The 5,748-nt window shown below is 33.2% G+C and overlaps 1 pseudogene; it reads right to left on the bottom strand.

Annotated features, from left to right (window-relative positions):
- Window positions 1-843: 843 nt before the first annotated feature.
- LOC126727259 (cysteine-rich receptor-like protein kinase 29) lies at window positions 844-5,462 on the bottom strand (annotated as a pseudogene).
- Between the last annotated feature and the right edge of the window lie 286 nt (window positions 5,463-5,748).

Below are 5,748 nucleotides of genomic sequence, written 5' to 3'. Positions count from 1 at the left end.
ATTTTAAGATTCTACCTTTAAAAAAAAAAAAAAAAAAAAAAAAACCTTGTTAGTGACTAGGAATGTATTGGTTTTTTTTTTTTAAATAATAAATTGACCAGAAATTTGATCTATTTCATAACCGATGATTTTATAGTACCACAAGATTCAATTCTTCTGAATTTGATAGAATATATTGAATTGAGTAATGCTACATGCATAACATTATTTTACAAAAAAAAAAAATTGAAAAGATTTTATCGGTAGTTTCCATTTGGAATATACTATTATTATGATCTTGCTACTTGATAATTATTAAATATTAATAAATTCTAATATAATAATAAATTATTAAAAAGAATTAAAAAAAGAAGAAAAAGAAGAAGAAGAAGAAGAAGAAGGTAACGTGAAGGCTGAAGGGGAGTTGATTAGGGTGGGGTTCTAAATTAATAAATTTTAATATAATAAATCGTTAGAATTTAATAATAAATCATTAAAAAGAATTTAAAAAAAAAAAAGAAGAAGAAGAAGAAGAAGAAGAAGAAGAAGAAGAAGAAGGAGGAGGAGGTGACGTGAAGGCTGAAGGGGGAGTTGATTGGGGTGGGGTTCTAAATTAATAAATTCTAATATAATAAATTGTTAAAAAGAATTAAAAAAAAAAAAAAGATGACGTAAAAAATTGTGGAGCTAGCAGAGACTTCGGTTTTATATATATATATATATATATATATATATATACATGTAGATTATATGAACACAACCAAATTCTATTAAACATTGATAATTAAAATGAAACAACCAGAAAAGCAAAATTAAACATGATCATTTCTTCTTAGCTTAATTATTGAAACAGTATTGGGTTGTGCCACCAAGAAAAGGGTCAAGTCTTGGTACCAAGAATTTTATGATCTTTGGATACAGCAAAATCAATCAACATGTTTCCAGTTAAACGATTGGCATAGATATGGCTTCTTAATTTTAGCTTCTATAAAGCACTAACGAGGATCTAGCTCAGTAATTGAAGCCTCATTTGCTGAGAGTTGGACATAGCTGCCTTTTGAATGATCCGACTTTGAGATGTCTGATTCAATGTTTTTGTGCATAAAGAATGCAGGTTGTGATGGTACCGGAGGAGTGATAGAGTAGCTATTAAGCATAAGAACAATCATAGCCATGGTTGGCCTATCAGTTACACTTTCTTGAATACATAGTAAACCATTGTGGATGCATCTCATTATTTCAGTTATTGGGTTATGTCTCAATGTGGGGTCTATAATATGTGAAGCAGTTCCCTCCCTCCAATTTTTCCATGCCTGTAAGATATAATTAAATGGGTAGACATAATATCAGAGAAATAATTCTATGAGCAAGTTGTACTTTTGTTCCCTTAACTATGATGTAGTTGCATGCTCAACCTAAACTACAAAACTAAAAAAATATTCTGACTGACTTATTTGTTATAATTTCATAAAGAATTGTATCCATTTTATTAGAAACTCCGTCAAAGTTAACGAAAAATTCAAACTTCTATTAACTACTAAAAAAAAAAAAAAAAAAAAAAATCGTTTCCATTAAATTTGATGGAGTTTTTAGCAAAAAGGGGCATGGGAGGAACATTTCTTAGTTTTTATTTTTTATTTTATTTATTTATTTATTTAATTTAAGGAAATATTGCAACAACACCATTTTTTAGAGGGGAAAATGCACTTAATCCCTATTTTTAAATATTTTGCCAATTTCATGTATACGTACTCCTGCTACACTCACGAAAAAGGGGAAATGTACTAAAATTAATCATACTTACATAGCTTAGAAGGTCTTCCACATTCTCTCCATTTCGAAAACAATTGTTCCTCTGTCCACTCACTATTTCCAATACTAACACACCAAAACTAAATACATCGGACTTCACTAAAAATTGTCCATGCATTGCATATTCCGGAGCCATATATCCACTGCATGGTGAGCATTAATAATATTAGTTTGATGTTATTTTCATAAAACAAAATAGAAATTAGCTCTCTGCTCTCAAGATACTTACTAGGTCCCTACAATTCTACTTGTATTCGCTTGAGTTTGATCCAATAAAAACAATTTTGCCATGCCAAAATCTGAAATCTTGGGATTCATTTCTTCATCTAAAAGTATGTTGCTAGCTTTAAGATCACGATGAATAATTCGAAGTCGCGAATCTTCATGAAGGAAGAGAAGCCCTTGAGCAATACCTCCTATGATTTTGTAACGATTTTCCCAATTCAAATGTACATGATTGATAGGATCAATGTAACAAATCAAGCCGTATGATTTAATTTATTAACATTGTAGAGGTATTTCCTAGCAAGACATGTATCCCAAAAGAAAATATATGAACACAACTTGATAAAGTGAAGTGTAGACATACCAAAAAGGAAGTGATCAAGGCTTGTATTTGGCACAAACTCATATATCAAAAGTCTTTCATTTCTTTCCATGCAAAACCCTAAGAGTCTAACTAAATTTCAGTGTTGAAGTTTGGCAACCAATAGAACCTCATTCGTAAATTCTGGATCTCCTTGTCCAGAATTTGTTGACAGCCTTTTAACCGCAATTTCTTCTCCATTATAGAGCATACCCTAACAACATACAAGAAAAAAAAATATTGTAATCAAGATTTAAGAGGGAATGAGAATAATTTTACATAATAATGGTGTACTTTTCGTCCATGATATTATAATATACAATTACCTTGTAAACAACACCAAATCCACCCTGTCCAAGCTTATTTGCTTCAGAAAAGTCATCTGTTGCAACTCTGATAGTGCTAAAGTCGAATTGCAAGGATTCCACGCTTCGAAATTCATCATCAACTTCTTTACACAAGGAACAAGTTATTGCTTACGTTAATAAATCAAGTTCATTATTTAAGGAGGAGTATCGCTACTTAAAATACATACGCGTACCATACTAATGATAGAAATATTCAGAAACAATACAAATGAAGTTCTGTACAATTGAAGATTTAAGGAAGTAGGAAAAGATGATTGCAGAAACAATCTCACTTATCTTGACTGATCGAGATTCGTGCAGATCTGAAATCTCACTTTCTTTCTTAAGGATATTTAAATGAAAACCCTAGAGCACGTTTTCAAGAGTTCAAGAGTTTGCATTTTGTACACAAATTTGGAGTTTTCCAAACCCTTTTGATGCTATAGCTAGAGACCTTGTGCAAACAATAGATCTAACTTTATAGGAAAGTTGCTGAAATCAAATCAACCACAGTTGATTTAAACCTTTGAGTGGAGTATATGGATTCGGAGCTACATAAGGTTACGTAAGTAAGTACTACATAAGATAGCAGTAGATTTAGGGTTAAGTCTATTGTATAAACTTCTATTCTATTAGTGAAATGTTGCTTTAAAGATTGTTTAGGTTAAATCCTCCCTAGATTTTTTATTTTGAGATCACAGTTTCAAAAGTTTTCATGGGTCATCATTCTTGGTGTTCATATAGTTAGTGATTATGTGATGTTTGTTAATTCAAATTTAATTACTTAATTATCCATTTTAATTAATTGGCTAAAAATCTGTTTGAATCTTGCTAAAAATCTTCTCCCTCCCAATTTTAATAATCAAATTATTAAAAAATATTGGAACCATACAAGTAATACTAATAGCCAATTTATTTTTTAGCAGAAGCTATTGGGCTCTTGACCCACATTACTTTACTATCCGGGTTGGGCCTTTGGCCCATATTCGCTTTCCCACATGGGTTGAACACTTGAACTGCATGACCCACAGTTAAGAAGTGAGCTCACTACAAAAACAAGTGCTCTTGGAAACACACAATTAACTCGAACTAATAAGAGTTTAACAGCTCATGAGCCTATTCTATCCCAAATAGCACATATCACATAAAGCTGCTGGAACATGGAAATAAACCAACGAACAACACATAGAAAAACTCTAAGAAAGCTGCTTGATTATTAAGGAAGCTCATCACTCACCTAATAGAAGGAGCTCAAACTATTTCTTGAAACTCATGCATCAGCTACTTACAGCAGCTCATACACATATTTGTAACAATTGAAAACGAAATATAGAGACTTATGATAGAAAAATAAAGATAAATCATTGTACAAATTCTATAAATAAATAAATCAAAGCGCAAACTTCTTAAATATATAGGTATATATTTTGTCAAAATTTTTAATGCTTTTTAAATTGGTTTATGTTCTTAATTTTCTCTTAACTCTTAGGTGGTTAATTTATTATAAATTTTTTGAAATTGTGGGAAGTTGTCCTAGTAGTATCAATGGAATTGTAATCCCAATATTATTCCTAGTACTCATGGAAGTAGCATCTTCTAATTAGTTGTTTCCTAGCCGATATACATACAAAGCCTAGCTAACTTTTTGATTGACAAACTAAAAAAAACCAAATTTTCACTTACTTTCTTCTTTCTCCCTTGGCCTCCTCACTCTTAAATAGACGCAGATGCAGATGGAGACGGTTAGTACGACAAAGGCAACAGATGCCACAACTATAATGATGACAGTTCGGGAGGTGTTGCTCCCATTCACTGCAAAAACAAACCGTAAATTTATTCTCATTAGAACATTCCGAGGGATAAGAACCTGAATTAACATTAATTCTAATGATTGACAACATAATTTGTTTTGTTATGGGCATGATGGCATGGATACCTTTTGAAGTAGTGGTATTGGTTGATGGTGGAGAAGTAGTGGCATTGGTTGATGGTGGAGCTGCAGTAGAGTTAAAGAAAGAGTAGACCTGAAACCTGATATTACAGCTGGGTAGAAGTACACTCCCACCTACCTTCCCAGCACAACATTGTGGAACATATGCAATAGCGGCAAGTAAGCAATTATTGCAGTCTTGCTCAGACAAATCAGGCGTGCACTGCACAAGTGCATATAATCTCATAAAGTCTGTTGCGATTGCACTTCCTGCAGCATACTTGCGAAGAGAACCACCTGCTGCAGCTTCATTTGTTAGGTTATTCAACAAGATATTGAGATCATCATTGAACTGAGCCACGTAATTGGCAGATACGTTTTCCCAGTTCCAAATATGGTAACCTGGATTAGTTTCCATACATTGGACGCACCACACTATTGCCTCCTTTTGATTGGGACAGAGCTGTGTGAGAAGACTGGAAGCGTTCTTGAGGCACTCACGACAGTCATCTGGCGTAACATCTCCTCTACAAAGTCCAATCCCATATACGTGGTCAGAGTTTTGGCCATAAGAGGAATTGTAGAACCCAAAATCAATTGTGGTGTTGGAGTAGAGGGAGGAGAGGAGTTGGTTGAGGTTTGTCTCGTAGATACTGTTACTTGTGTAGTTACCATAACTGTTACTACAATTATAAGATTGGGAGTATGCCAGCTGCCCCATGGCATGAACAATGAGCATCAAAATGGCAGAGGGGAAGAACAATATTCTTGAGGAAACCATTGCCATATGTTCAGTGAAATGGCAGGATTTAAGCCTAGAAGCTTGTTATAGCCTCGTACCCTCATAGGTTTTTATTGAGAAGTGTGAGGCTTTTAGCTTGTGCCGGGTGATTTTATCGAAGTCTAGGAAGTCCATGATCCCAAAAAAATCTAATGTTGATCAGCAAGGCACATGAAAATTAGGTATTAGCTGGTTGACGAATGAGCTGAAGAATGCACATAAAATTAGACAAATGCCTACGCACGTCATTTTTCATAGTTTTTGGAATTGACAAAATCGTTATTGATTTTGATATGGGTATCTCTCATTGTAG

This window comes from Quercus robur, chromosome 5, assembly GCF_932294415.1.
Source record: "Quercus robur chromosome 5, dhQueRobu3.1, whole genome shotgun sequence".
NCBI classification, from domain to species: Eukaryota; Viridiplantae; Streptophyta; class Magnoliopsida; order Fagales; family Fagaceae; genus Quercus; species Quercus robur.
The sequence above is the reverse complement of the archived record's forward strand: the minus strand, read 5'-3'. Positions and strand labels throughout refer to the sequence as shown.